Source organism: Pleurodeles waltl, chromosome 4_1 (genome assembly GCF_031143425.1).
Source record: "Pleurodeles waltl isolate 20211129_DDA chromosome 4_1, aPleWal1.hap1.20221129, whole genome shotgun sequence".
NCBI lineage: Eukaryota > Metazoa > Chordata > Amphibia > Caudata > Salamandridae > Pleurodeles > Pleurodeles waltl.
Genome location: NC_090442.1, coordinates 93,335,631 through 93,351,954, shown reverse-complemented (window position 1 = coordinate 93,351,954; position 16,324 = coordinate 93,335,631).

Sequence of the window (16,324 nt, the reverse complement as noted above, 5' to 3'; positions counted from 1 at the left end):
GCTATCTACTGATCTCTACCCTGGTGAGGACAAGGACTGGACCCATCTTGCTGAACCAGAGTGACTCTGAGGGCTTGCTGGCTTACTTTCGTTCTCCTGTAGTCTCAGGGACATCAAAGACAACCTGCAACTCTCTTGGTGCTGCTGTACCTACCCTTGCCTGAAGGGCCTTCTGCAAAACCCAATGCATTACTCTACGCCGATGCAGAGACTGCTCGATGACAGTGGATCCACAGCCTGCGCAGTCTGACGAAGACGCTTTGTGCGATAACAATGCATTACATTCACTTCAATGCATCTACCCGACGGCGCAGGTCAGAGCCAATGCATCGTGCCCTCGATGGCAGCACTTTTCTCCATCTAGGGTACTTTTTAGTGGACCCTGCATGGTTTCTGTCGTTGGCCTACCCTCCATCGTAGTCCACCAGAAATTTGGGTTTGCACGGGTCCCTGCCAACCTCAAGTAACCTTTTGACAGCTAGTGACTTTTAAGCACTATTTTGAGTTTAATCTTTAATTAATAATATCTCGACTTCTACAGATTGCATTTATGTTATTTTGGGCTTGTTTTCTCAGATATCTATTCTCTACTTATTTCTATTTTTCTAGACCTGTGTGGAGACATTGTGTTACTCTGTGTGTGTATTGCGCAAATAGTGAACACATTGCCTTAAGGTAAGCCTGACTGCTCTGTGCCATGCTACCAGAGGGTGAGCACAGGTTCATTTAGGCTGTGTAAGTGACTTACCCTGACAAGGATTGTGGAACCTTCTTGGACAGGGTGCATATGTCTGCCAATTAGAAACCCAACTTCTAACATTGGTGATCAGCACTGAGGATAGGACTTATGTTTGTGCAATGCCATATATTAATTCAGTGTTCACTGCAACTCTATACTTTATCAAACACCTATTCCTCCCCATTGTCAACATTTCTTGTCTGTCTATTACTAATTGACATTTTGAAATTTTCAGTTCTCCCTGTTCTGACATCTTTTGATTTTTTTCAAAGTCCTTTTGCTCAAGTCCCATTTTTTTTCAATGTCTGTGGTCCTGCCTGGCAATATGGAATTCAAGCTAGCCAATCTAGAAACCTACACAGTGGCCCAGCTCAAGGGGTTCTGACAGGGGAGAAGGGTATTCCATAAGCTAAGTGCCAAAAAGGCAGAGCTTCAAAAAGCCTTAAGAACATGGGCAACAGTCCACCCAGAAGAAGAAAAAGATGAGGAGGAGGGATCTGTGTATGAGGATGGATCAGGGCGGGACCCAACAGAGGATCCTGTCATGCAGCCTACAGAGGCAGAAAGCAATCTCCTCCAAGTACTGAAAGGACCCTATGAAGCAGCCAGAGTGTCTTCAAGGAGCCTATCCCCATGAGGAGCTGAAGGACTGAGGGGAGGAATAAAAAAGCTGAAAAAAGAGCTTGCAAAGATAAAACTGGAGCAGGCCCTTGCAAGCTAGAGAAGGAGTAGGCCCTTGCTAAAATGAGAAGAAAAGGCTGGCCACTGAGAAGGCAAAAATGTTCCATGAGCTGAGCACGAGAGAGCTCGAAATCATAGGGGTCCAGCAACAGCAATGGTGGCAGCATACCTGCAGTGTCCACGTGTAAGTCCAGAATCAGGATACTCAAAGATTTGGTGCCTAGTTATGTGGCAGGGGATGACATAGACAAATGGTTTGCATCCTATGAAATGGCTCTGAGAGTGCACGAGGTCCCAGAGGAGTTCTGGGGTGGTAGTCTATGGAGGTGCATGCCCATAATGGGGAAGGCAACACTTCTTACACTAGAAGTAAGGCACCAGACATGCTACTCTGCAAGGAAGGCCATCCTGGTTAGTAAGTGTGAAATGACCCCTGACAGGTATAAGCTCAGGTTCAAGGGCAGCCACAAGATTTCATAACAAACATGGGTGGATGTCTGGGATTATGCCAGCAAGGCACAGAAGGGCTGGGTGAGGGGCAGTAGGGCTGTTGATTATTATTGATTATTCAGGGCTGTACAACTTAATTTTAAAGGAGCTTGTTCTCCAGAGCTGCACCAACACCTGGGCCCAGGAAGCGTGTTGAGGAGGCGGGCATCTGGGTCAGCACCAGTGAGTCCAGAAAGGCATTTGGGGGGTGAGGGGACTCCCAAAAGTGTAGTCAGGGTTCCAACCAGAAGAAGGAGGGGAGAGATAAACAGACAGAGTTCTCCAATGGCCCCCATAACATCTCAAATGGAAAGGGTCTGGTTCTCATTACTAATCTGTCCACCAGAAGAAAAGCTACCCTGACAATAGTCAGCAGGCCAAGAATCCCAAGTGCTATGAGTGCTACGCGTATGGACACTACAAAGGGGATCCCAAATATTAAAAAAGAGCACCACCTCTGACTGGAGGGACAATCCCAGGGTTGCTTAGTATAGCCATGAGGAGGAGGATTCTGTCCCAGTTAATGGGTGGGGAGAGCAGGAGTTTAGTGGGGTCACCCTAGTGTCCCTGGGTCACAGTGAGATGGTTCATAAGATCCAAGTCCTCTGAAATACTACAAAGTATAGGCAAAGGGTCACCATCAATGAGCAACATGTTGTGTCTCTGAGGGGCACAGATACCAGCATGACTATGATAAGGAGTCAGCTGGTGCCCCCAGAGCAGGTGATCCCACATGCATTCCTCCTAGTTGTGGTGGCTGACAACAGACAAGGTCAATATCCTGTGGCCCTTATTCCATGTGAATGGGGGGTGGAGTTAGGACTTCTGGAGGTTGCCGTGAGCCATGACATGCCTGTGGACTGTTTGTTGGGTAAGACCAAGAGTCCACTATCTGGAAAGTAGTGGACTCAAGGCTCATGTGGAGATGTTGGGGCCACCTATTTGGACATGTGTAAAACAAGGTCCATGGTTACCAGGAGGGGAAACAACAAGGGCTGGAGGCTGAAAAAATGGCCTACCTCTGCCAACTGGAGACCCACTTTATAACACTTGCTTTTTGGGCTAAGACTCGTGTGGCTTCCTAGGTGAGAAAGATAACACCTCTCTCTACAATGCAGGCCTCTATTGTGTCCTTTACTGGGAGCCGTTTGTACATATCCCCAACAGGACAGGAAGCTGTTTCAGGGGCAGACCCCAGATACAACTGTTAAGGACTCAGAAAACTTTGGGAACTAAAGTGGCAACTTTGTAAAAGTTGTACACTGCAATATGTAACATGAATTTCAACACGAATATCAAACTGGGCTTAATGTAATGAGATGTTTGATACCTTGGAGTATCAACTTTGGTCGCACAATTAACCACTAGCACACCTAAATGGCAAAGTTAGTCTAGTAATTTAAAACTACCCTTGTAGTCTTCAGTGGCAGACTGGGAGGCACGTTCTATTGCTGTCTCACCCAGGGTAGCACAGCCAGTGCTGCAATTCCTAGGGTGGCTCTCTAACAAGTTACAGGCCTTATGTACCCTAGACACCATATACTGGGGACGTATAAGTAAGACAGCTTGGGTATAAGTCAACCAAACATACCAGTCTCAAGGTTAGGGCACTGGCATTGACGTCTGGTTAGCAAGTCTCAGTGCACTCTCAGAGTCGAAAAGACAGCAGAAGTCCAAAACCTTTGGGGTGACCATACAAAAATAGGCATCTCCATACAATAATTATAAAGCAAACAGACAGGTTTTAAATAATTTCTAAAATGCCACATAATCAATGATCCAGCGCAGTTAAAGCAGGAGACCATTCCAATGGGTGTCCACCAAGTCAAAAAAGAAGAATCCCCCATATGAGCCCTAGCGATGAGTCTCCGAAGATTGATGACCCGGTTTGATGAGCTAGAGGGCATATACTAAAAGATTCTGTTTCTCATAGCCACAGGACCGATGGACCAGACCATATGGCAGATCAATTTAAAAACAGCTTTCTTGCACTCTGGCAGCCAATGAAGAGAATTCAGGTTGGCTGATGTAGAGGAGATAACAGGAAGGTTGCAGATCAAACACAGCCATGTTTTGTATGCTTTGGAAGCAGGTAAAAAGATAATTGTCCATCCTTACATTTTTTTAACACATTTTTATCAGTGCACAGGTGCAAGCATTATATACAATATCTAGTATCACAAACAGTGTAGCATGAAAAATAGCAATACAAAGGACAAGCCAAGTTGTGTCCAAAGTACCTTGACCATGAGCAAGCACCTACACATTTTGGGTGTAAGAAAACATCGAACATGGTCCATCCCTACATATAAAGCATTACCATAGTCTAGACAACTAATGATGAGTGCCTAGCTTTTGTTTTGTGCCAAGGAGTCAAACTCCAACTAAAAATCCTACGAAGTAAACGCAAAATACCAAAACAACTTCCACACACCTCATTAACCCAGTCTTTCATGGAAAGGGAAGCATAGATTCTTCACTGCATTTTTGGGCTTTGGGGCAGGGCCCAAAGCAGCAAGCCACCCAGATTATCTCAAAAGCTGTTGGCTACCCAAATAGTAAACTCTCAGTTTTCTCCCAATTGAGCTTTAGACAATGAGATTGCATCCAATCAGCTACTTCTGTGAGGCAATCCATATGGTTCTCTTTAACATTTATGCAGTCCTTCTCAATGGAAACAATTAATTGAATGTCATCGGGATATGAACTAAGAACAATCCCCATGCTTCCACCATGCCAGACAGTGTGAAGCAAATTTTAATACAGCACACAATCCACTGTGAGATGGTCTGTTTTTGAATGGCCTTTCCTTTTTTGGTCACAATGAACCCAACAAAGAGCTGATTGTCCACCTAGAGCTCTTCTTCTTTGGGAGGATGAGGTGGAGCAAAGCAGGCAGGCAGTGTGATGGTCTGGACTACATTGAAGGGTGTGAAGTCTTTTTGAAGAAAAGAGCCAGTTTGTCTGGGAAGAAAGATGTTTAAGGAAGGTGCACTGATAGTGCTTGCAGTTCAATAACCCTCTTGGCTGATGTTATGCCCACTAGGAAGGCTGTTGTGCTGGTTAACAGATGGAGTGGTCAGTTGTGCTGAGGCTCGAATGGCAAGCATATCAACAAAGTCAAGACTAAACTTAGGTCTCATTGAGGCATGATAAAGGGTTTTGGTGAAAACCAATAGAAGAGTCCTTTCAAGAACAAGAAGTGAGTTAAACAGGTAGGGCTGATCTGCAAATGACAGGAAAGGTGACATAGCCGAAAGATAACCTTTAACTGTGCCCAAACCAAAGCCTTGCTGGGCTAAAGAAAGGATGAATAACTACAGCTTAAATAAAGGTACTCAACATATTTGGAGGTGCACCATACCATAAATGTGTCCCCTTGGCATTCATATATGGTCTTAGTTGAAGGATGCCTGGCTAGCAGAACAACATCATAGACTTCCGGAGATCAAAAACAGTTAGTTGCCACTGCTCAATCTCAATGCAAGAAGGTGGAGCTTGTGCAGGCCTGGATGCAGGACCCTGTCTTGCTGCTGTAACAGAATATCCCCCAGAAGGGAAGCCTGATCAGAGGACCAGTTCTCAGACTCAGGAGTTCTGGCCGGGCCACAAGAATTACTTGGTCCTGGTCATTCTTGATCTTCCTGAAAACTCTGGGTAGGAATGGTATCGGCAGATTGGCATACAAGAGGCCTGAACTCCACTCAAGACAAAAAACATCTCCGACCAAGCGTTGACTTAGAAACTCCAATGTGGAGAAGTGCTTACATTGTGTATTCTCGGTGGTGTCAAAGAGATCTAACCAAGATTCTCCCCATTCTCAGAAGAGACCCTACACCACTTTCAGACGGAGATGCCATTGGTAATCCACTGGGCATCGATGGCTGACTTTGTCTGCTCTGGCGTTCAGGGAGCCCACGAGATATTTGACCACCAGGAAAATTTCTAGGCCCAGGCTAAACACACTGCTCGCTGAGTTTTCCGAATTCTGGCACTCCATGCTATGCTGAGTAGCACAGAGTTCCCAAATTCCACCATCTGGCGTGAAGCAGAGTTTTTTTTTCTTTGTACATGTGCAAGATTTGTTTTGCCACACAATATTCTCAGGCCGCTAGCGAACATGCATGAGATTTTGCACCCACTTGCTCGATTTCTGCCTGCAACGGCACCAATTCAGTGCCGGACATAACTGCAACGCACTGAGATTTTCCACTGGAGAAGCAGCTAAATCTATTCAAAAAGAGGGGTTCTAGTGGATTTTTGCCTTCATCGGACCGTTCAAGTTGTTTTTTTTAATGCAAGAAGCATTTTTTAACTATTTATTCCAACAGGAAGGAAGTGCCCCAGAAACTCTAACTCCCTGTTCTTGTCCAGCAGGCCCCTCTCAGTGCTTTGTCCATCTCCTGGTCACTTTTCACTTGGATTTTGAGGTGTATGGGTTACTCTCCATGTCTGCTGGATATATACTTTTGGAATCAAGGATTTTGTTTATGTGATATCACAAAACTATTGCATAAGGGTGTTGTGTGCAGAAAGCAGCACACATAAAAGTACCAAGCATCATTTTTGAATGCTTGTTTATGTGTAGAAAGGGACACCTTCCTGCACATAAACAATCATCCATGGCATTTTGCTTCCTTTATGTATTCCTCCTCATTTTGCCATGCTGACACCGCCCAGGTGGTGTCTTCTCCCTTGCGATTTCTGTGCTTTTCTCTATCTTATTCTTTTTTTTTTCCTGTGCTTTTTACTCTCATTTTCCATTTCTTCTCTTCCGATTTATAATTTTTTTTCTCCTTCCCTGCCGCTGCTGCCCCCGCAGCCTGCCCCGCTTTTTGCACTGTTTTTCCGCTCCCAGCTGTCCTCTCCTCCCCCCTCTCCCTACTTAATGGCAGCCACTGCGTGGTTGTGCCACTGGCTCGCCAAAGCCAAGCCCGTCTGCGCCTGTCCGCGACCTGACCGCGACCCAACCGTGACCAGCACCAGGACCCCTGGACCTTCCACCCGCCACCTCTACACACCAGCAGCACTCCATGCACTCAACCCAGGGCATAACAACAACTGCAAGCCCTCAACACCGGCAGACACCAACGGACCCTTCAGCTGCTGCCAATCCTACACCACCACCAAGACCTTCGAACCGGCACAACCCACCCACAACAACACTCGCATACCGAAGATCCTGAAATGCATCCTCCTCAATGTCCGCTCCCTCCACAAACACACCACAAAATCTGGGACCTCCTTGACAGCACCTCTCCGGACGTCGCATTCCTCAACGAAACCTGGACCAACACCACCTCTGGCCCGGACATTGCCATCGCCATTCTCCAAGGATACAAGATCACCTGGAAGACTGCCCCAGCCGCCCTGGGGGGGAGAATCGCCATCGTCCATAAGTCTAACATCCGGCTGAGTACACACTCCGAAGACCCCACAAGCCTGTTGGAACACCTCCACTTGAAACTTCAGACAAGTCGAGCATCCACCCTCAGCGGAATTCTCATCTACTGCCCACCCGGGCCCCCAAGCTCTGCCTCACCATCAACCACTCCCTAGCAGACGTCTCCTACCCTGACGACTGGAAACACGCTGAGATCAACCCTGTGCTCAAGAAACCCTAAGCGGACCCCACGTCAAGAACTACAGGCCCATCTCCCTGCTACTGTTTCCATCAAAAGTCATCCAGAAAGCCATCAACAGCCAACTCTCCACTTTCATCGAAGACTACAACATCCTCAACGCCTCCCAATCTGGCTTCAGAAACAAACACAGCACCGAAACAGCCCTCCTAGCCGCAACAGACGACATCCGCCCCCTGCTGGACAAGGGAGAGACTGCAGTCCTCATCCTGCTCGACCTCTCAGCGGCCTTCAGCACAGTCTCCCACCCCACCCTGATACGCAGAATTCATTAGGCTGGCATCAGAGACAAGAGCCTCGACTGGATCCGATCTTTCCTCTCAGGCAGAACTCAACGAGTAAGACTTCCCCCCTTCCTCTCGGACCCGCACACCCACCACTTGCAAAGTTCCCCAGGGATCCTCCCTCAGCCCCATGCAGTTTAACATCTACATGGCCCCACTAGACACCATTGTCAGAAACTACAGACTTAACATTGTCTCCTACGCTGATGACACCGAACTCATTCTCTCCCTATCCACAAACCCAAGGCTGCCAGACACAACTTCCGCGAAGGCATGGGAGCAGTCGCCAACTGGATGAAAAGCAGCTGCCTACAACTCAACGCAGACAAAACTGAAGTATTCATCATGGGCCCTCAACCCGATGCGTTGAACAACTCCTGGTGGCTCTCTACCCTCGGAAGCCCACCCACCTCCACGAACCAAGCCTTCAACCTCGGAATCATCATGGACTCCAAACTCAACATGGACCGCCAAATCAACTCAGTCGCATCCACCTGCTTCCGCACCCTCCGCCTCCTACGTAAGACATTCAAATGGATCCCCTTCGAACACCGAAAGACCGTCACACATGCCCTCGTTACCAGCAGACTGGACTATGGCGACGTGCTCTGCGCTGGAATCAACAATAAACTCACCTGCAAACTACAAAACGCCACCACCAGACTGGTCCTTGACCTACCCCAAAATTGTCACATTTCCAAACACCTGCGCACACTACACTGGCTCTCCACAGAGAAAGGAATCACCTTCAAGATACTCATCCACGCATAGAAAGCCCTCCACGACACCGGAACAACCTACCTGAACAGGCGACTCAACTTCCATGTACCCCACAGGACCCTACTCTCAGCCCAGTTCTCTCTCGTCGTAGTACCCCACATCAGGAAAACAAGAACAGGGGGACTCTCTTCCTCCTACCTCGCCACCACGGCCTGGAACACCCTACCACCCCACCTCAGACAGACTACACCCCTCCTGAACTTCACGAAAATGCTGAAGACATGGCTGTTTGAAGACATGGATATTTGAAGAACCACCTCACTGATGGATGCTCCACCCCCACACACACACCCTCAGCGCCTTGAGACCCTCACGGGCGAGTAGCTGAGCTTAACAAACACTTATTGATTGACTGATTGAGAACCTACGCTACATTACTATATGAATATAAAACAAACTTGTACTGCATTTACCATGATGCAATGGGGCTGACTGCATACTGGATTGTGAGGCAGAGTGCTTCCTTTCTGTTTTTCTTGTTTAAGAAGGCTCCCCTGAGCCAAAGTGCTGACGAGCTGTGGTTGAAGCACCTGCGTGACAGTGATTTGTACATAAACCTGAGAGGACTTTTGGCACCATTTCCAGACAAAACTGGTCTCTGCCGATGAAGGGCTAAACCTAGAAACACGTGTCCAGAGATATACTAAGGTGAAACAATACAGATTACTTTATGGATATAAAACAAACTTGTACTGCATTTACCATGATGCATTGGGGCTGACTGCATGATGGAGTGTGAGCCACTTATCTGTTTTTCCTTTTTAATGTCAGTAACATAGTCAAGGCCATGGCAGATGGCTATTTCAGGGTCCTGTGTTTGGCGAACTGCATCCACCTGGTTGTTCAAGACTTTCTAAAAAAATAAGACTTAGGGCCTGATTATGAGTTTGGTGGTCCATGGGTCCTCCAAACTCGCGGTGTCAGTCCAACCATCGCAAACCAGGCTGGTGGTCAGACCACCAGGAGACTGCAACTAAGTGTGGGTGTATTGTACTGGGAGAATACTAGGCGCTCTGGGTAATGAGGTAAATATAAAAAAAAGGGGTCAAATCCCGAAATGGTGCACTCTTGAAAGACCACACCCCAAAAGTCTTGATATGTGCTAAAAGCTCTATTGCAAACATAAAATACAAGAGGCACTCATTATAACATTTGATATTCTGCTGATACACACGCGTACTCGCGCTTCGTGATTTGATTTGTTGGAATGTAGATAATTACAACTGTTATTAGCAGATAAGTATCATAACGGAAGTGTCCTGGTATTTGTCTGTAAGGAATACTTAAGCTATAGGACGGATCTACATATATGTATAGTCCTGATGAAGTCATTGGGAAATTCCCGGACGAAACACGTGTTGGCTGTTAATTTGGATGCGGCTGTTAAGTTTGAATACAAAGCTGTATCGCCTTTTGAAGAATATGATTGAACTTTGATTTGGAGAAATCTGGACCTGGATTTTGGATCGTAACAAACTCAGAACAACAGAACTATTAATTCTCTTAACTTGGATTTGGACATTGACACGTTATTTGAGGATTATGTTGGAAATAATCTGGTTAATTTTCTGAAATATATGAAAAAAACATTGCTTATGTACACTGACTTATGAGTACTATTATTTTTTATGTTATAATGAGTGCCTCTTGTATCTTATGTCACCAGGAGACTGCCACTGGGATCAGAGATCCCCACAGGTTGGCAGTGGTGAAAGTTGTGGTCAGCCACAGCGGTGCCAAGTGCGTTGCTGATCACAAATTCTCTTTCCACCAGCCTTTCCATGGTGGGCCCCTGCCATGGAAATGCTGGAGGAAAGGCAGAGAAGGGGGCACAGGGGAGCCCCTGCACTGCCCACAACAATTTCATGGGCAGTGCAGGGGCCCCCCTATCAGCACCCTCGGAATGTGCACTTTCTGTTGAGGCAGATAGTATAAATTCCGAGGGTGCTGGATGGTACAGGCAGTGCAGCCTGCATTGGCCTCTGCTATCTTTGAACCGAGGTCAATGCAGGCTGCACCGCCTGTAACGCCAGCCCCACAAGGATGTCCTAATTGGGTGGGGGAAGGCCGCTGGTTTGGCGGCAGCCTACTTCCCGCAGCTTTGGCGGTTTGCCAAAGTTGTAATCAGCCCCTTGGTCAGCAAAATGCTGACCACATGCAGACGAATCTGCTCTCATTTTATCCATTCTTTTAAAAGCCCAGAAGCCATTGTGGATTACTCCACATGCTAACAGAGTATGAGTTAAAGCCCTGATATAGGAGGTTCCAACATGTTGGAACTCAACCTATTACATGTTGCAACATCTACTTGAGCAGTACAGACAGATCAATGACTGGTATTCAAATAGGAGGTGATGCAATTGGGAAAGCTATGACCATGGATGCGGACAAATGGGCCTAGTCAAATGCCTGACACAGATGCTTCTCCCTTTTGAGGTTTTCACACAGAAAGTTAGCAAGGAGAATAGTACGATGGGCCAAGCTATCCTCATGCAGCACCTGCCACAGGACCAGATAAAGAAGGTGTCTAAAGGTTTGCACTCACAGCTGTGAAAAAAAACCAGAAGCACATGCCTTGGTTGAGAGCTTTACTTTTTTGCTGGGCTTGTAATGCAAGGCTGCAAAATAACATCATATAGACCAAAGAGTACATCTGTGCCACCCTGCTTTATTCAAAGTACAAAAACATAATGCCCACTTTTATTCCTTTTTCTGAAGGGGATGTTTCAATATAAAAGAGGTGGACTGTTGAAGAAGCCGGAAACAGGGAGAAAATGGCTGAAACTTAGAGTCCCACTCAGCAGTTCTGGGGTGCCACCTTCAACTTCTAGAGAAGGTAGCCTTGTCCCATCACAGCAGCCAACACCAGCAACAAGAATACCAGTAACAACAGCAACAGAAGAATCTGACCCAACCTCTAAATTGTCTTGATTTCAAGTGTCAGGTCTTAAGTCCAGTGCAGAGGCGAGGGCAAAAGAAGTTGGGCAAGTAGCAGCACCAATGACCATTCAGAGGATGTTCCAGGAGTATCTGAATGACAAAAAGAGGTCTCTGTGAATCAGAACCCATTGTTGTATTGGTATGGGAAGATCTGCCGATAAGCAGCATTCTGGAGCCTTGCAATAAAGTATCTGACTTGTCCTGTAGCCAGTGTGTCTGCTAATCATGTGTTCAGTGGAGCTGGCACAGTTAATACAGTGAGAAGAATCAGTCTCTTTTTTTAAGCATGGAGAGATTGACCATAATCAAAATGAACTAACATTTCATACCACACAATTACACCATCCCTGAAACAGTACAGGAGGAGGAGGATGATTGGTCAGAATCAAGTGTGCTAGGTGACCAACGTCTGGATGAGTTTGAGGATAAACTCTACTTCCCAGACTGTGACACCATAAGACTCTTTCATTATTTCTTGCTGAATGTGTTTCTTTGCAAAAAAAGTAACTAGTTGAACATTATGTTTGTGTCAGATTTATGCTGCCTCACCATTTTTCAGTCACATATATGGTCGGACTGGAGCTGGACAAGTGTGCAGCGAAGAAGCCTTCACAACAATTCCTTCATGACATTGGAGACAATGCCTGCCTCCTTCGCATGCCTATCCTTTTTTGCATCACTTAGCAGGGCTGCCCCAGAACATCATTTATTTACAAGAGTGCCAATACCAAATTCCAATGTGTTGTCTATGTCAAAGATATAATTTTGTACCTAACCTACCCGTGCTTGGACTGGAGGAAGTAACTGCAACTATTGCAACAATAAGTGAGTGTTTGTGAGACTTAAACTGGAAATAAGAGTTCAGGTCAAGAAAAAGATCTATTTCAAAAAAGCTCTAGTCGATTCTGGGGCTACTGGGAACTTTGTTGTTGTCAAATTGGTTTGTGCATGGGGGATCCCATGTATTGAAAAGAAGACCCCAGAAATCATCCAGGCAGTCGATGGAAAAATCTTGACTGGAGGTCCGGTAACTCTTCAGACTATTCCCTTGTCGATGATTTGTGAAGATAAGAATCAAAGAAAGAAACATAAAGAGAAAATCATCCTTGACATGATCCATGCTCCCCAATATGGGATAATCCTCAGCTTGCCATGGTTAACTCATCACAATCCGGAGATTAATTGGGCAGAACGAAAAAATTGTGTTCTCATCTGCGCTATGTAACGAACAATGTCTCCAAAAGATTCAAGTACCAAAAGTTTTCAACTCTTACATAGCTACTGCAGCGGAGAAAGAAATTCAGCTGCCCAAACAGTATTCATCTTACAAAGATGTATTTGATGAGAAAGGAGCAGAGACTCTACCTCCTCATAGATCTTATGACTGTCAAATTGATCTAGCCCCAGGTGTGATACTTCCCAACTGTCGTGTATATGCCCTGTCAGAACATGAAAATCAACATTTATGAAAATACCTAGATACATTTTTGGAGAATGGCTTCATTCGCCCCTCTAAGTCTCCCGCAGCTTCGCCTTTGTTTTTTGTTCCAAAAGCTAATGGAGAACTTTGAACTTGCATCGACTATAGGGGTTTGAACAAAGTCACCATCAAGAATAAATATCCTTTACCCCTAATTCCGATCTTATTGGAACAAGTAAAGAGAGCAAAAATCTACACGAAGCTTGACCTTCGAGGTGCTTATCATTTGGTCAGAATGAGAGAGGGTGACGAATGGAAAACAGCGTTCAAGACAAGATATGGCCTTTTTGAATACACCGTCATGCCTTTTGGTCTGTGTAATGCTCCAGCAGCATTTCAATTTTTCTTGAATGACGTTCTTAGAGAGTACCTCAACATATTTGCCATAGTCTACATCAATGACATTTTGATCTACTCAGACAATGAAAATGAACATGTCCAACATGTCAAGAAAATTCTTGCAGCCCTTTGAAAACACCATTTATATTGCAAACTAACCAAGTGTGAGTTTCATGTTACCACAGTTGAGTTTTTAGGGGTTATTCTTACCCCTCAAGGTATGGTGATGGCAGAAAAGAAAGTAAAAGCCGTATCTGATTGGCCCACCCCAAAACCTGTTCGTGATGTACAATGTTTCCTGGGGTGTGCAAATTTTTACCGGAGGTTCATAAATCATTTCTCCCAGACAGTTCCTCCAATCACTAAGCTACTAAGAAAGGAAGAAAAGTTTGTACGGTCCCCAGAAGCTGATCAAGCCTTCTCGACTTTGAAGGAAGCTTTCTCCACTGCCCCAGTCTTGACTCATCATGATGCGAATCAACCTTTCATAGTGGAAGCTGATGCTTCAGATGTAGCAATAGGAGCCGTTTTATCACAACGAAATAAAGACACTGGTCAACTTCATCCTGTAGCTTATATGTCTCGGAAGTTGAACGAAGTCAAACAGAACTATGTAATTGCTGAAAAAGAGCTTCTGGCGATTCGTGACGCCTTTAAAGAATGGAGTCATCATTTGTTGGGTGCCAAATACACTGTCACAGTATATACTGATCATCGTAATCTTCAATTCATGAGTTCTGCCAGACTTTTGACCCCTCGGCAATTACGCTGGATGCTTTTTTTTGCTGAATTTGATTTTGTAGTAACCTTCCGGACTGGTAAAGATAATCGCAAGGCTGACACCTTGTCCCGTCAAGAGTCTACCACGTTGCCTGCATTTCAAGCCTCCAAAGCTATCATTGCTCCTGACAAGGTTCTATGTATCATAAAAACTGAAGATTTCTTAAAAGAAATTCGCAACTCTTTCACTGTTGAAAAATGGCAAACATGGGCCCAAGCAGATCCCAAAAGGTCAATCAAGCAAGGTTTACCCTTTCATGGCGCTCGTTTGTTCGTACCCACTACCAAACTTCGCAAGATAGTGCTTCATTGGTTGCATGTTATACCTACGGCAGGTCACCCAGGTACTCCTAAAACTCTTGAACTGATCCAACGCTATTTTTGGTGGCCTACTCTAACAAAAGATATAAAAGCAATGGTAAACAACTGTGAAGTTTGTGTTCGCATTAAAACAAGTCATTCAAAACCAAAAGGGCTGTTACATCCACTTCCAACCCCAAGTAGTCCATGGGAGCACATTCCTTTAGACTTTATTACCGGTCTGCCAGTGGTTCAACAACATTCAGTAATTCTGGTGGAAGTAGATAGTCTCACAAAATATGGACATTTCATTGCCTGTAAAAAATTGCCCACTTCTAGTGAATTGGCAACTATTTTACTGAACAGAGTGGTTCGTTACCATGGACTGCCAAAGGTTATCCTCTCCGATCGGGGGTCACAATTTTCCTCCAATTTCTGGAAGACATGGGGTAAAACACTCCAAGTGACATCTACGCTATCTACTAGTCACCATCCTCAAACAGATGGTCAAACGGAGAGACTAAATCAGACTTTGAAACAATACCTATGTGCCTACGCTGAAAAGGCACTTCATTCTTTGACATCTATGCTCTGGTTAGCTGAGTTAGCTTACAATAACTCATTCCACACTTCTATTGGCGTTACACCCTTTTTTGGTTTATTTGGCTATCATCCTGACAACTTGCCCATCACAGTTCCTCAAGAAAGTTCTCTTACTCCAGCTGTGTCAGAAACCATTCAGCATTTACATCAAACCCAGAAACTGATTCAACAGCATTTAGAAAAAGCCAAACCAAAATATAAAAGTCATTATGACAAGAAACATTGTGAGGGACCGCAATATCAACCAGGTGACAAAGTCTGGCTTTCCACAAAATATATAGACTTCAAGAAGAAGCACATGTTTAAGCTCAAATTCATAGGTCCTTTTACTGTCCTTCAGCAAATCAATCCGGTGACCTATAAACTACAATTGCCCCAATCCTTATGGATTCATCCAGTGTTCCACACTTCCCTCTTAAAAAAGGAAGTCCAAAAGGTCCACCCTCATCCATCTCCTGTTCTAGTACAAGGGGAAGAAGAATACGAAGTCAAGAAAGTGTTGGATTCTAAACTGAGAGGGCATAATTTATGGTACTTAATCTCATGGAAAGGTTATGGTCCTGAAAGTAACTCATGGGTTTCCGCATCTGATGTTCATGCTCCAGTACTTGTGAGACGCTTTCATCATCTTAATCCAAGCAAACTAGGACCTAGAGCGCGTCTGGGAGAGGGGAGTACTGTCAACACCAGAGCAGTGCGCGCTCTTTTGGCGACAAAAATGCAAAAACGCAGCACTCTCAAAACAATGTCATTTATGCATTGTGCTGATATGTTGTGGTTTAACCTTTTGCATTGCAGAGTTCAATCCTGAAAACTTATTTTTAATATGCTTACAAATACTGTTCCTTTGCAATGTATTGCTGCAGGTTTTCAGAGTGTGTTAGGGTGTGGCCCCTTTCCAGGGCCTTCCAGAGACTTTCCCTGCAACATGCCTGGGCGTGGTTCTGGGCTGGGCCAAGACTCTATAAAAGAGAGCCAGCCCAACTCCCAGTGCTCACTATTCAGAGGTCCTGGTGCAGAGCAGCAGCTTCTTCCTGAGCTCCTGTCCCGGCGGCCTATTTGGATTTACCAGTCTTCTGCCCTTCATCCTTCATTGGTGATCATTGTTCCAGGCGGTAAGACGGTGGTTGGACTGTTCCAACACCGTTATTGCGAATTTTCATATTCTTGGTTTAATTCTTAAATGAGTAACAGATTACTTGCGCGCTACCATTTCTTGACATTTATATGGTAGTTTACTAATAGGCAAGACGCGCGATTTGTTTCA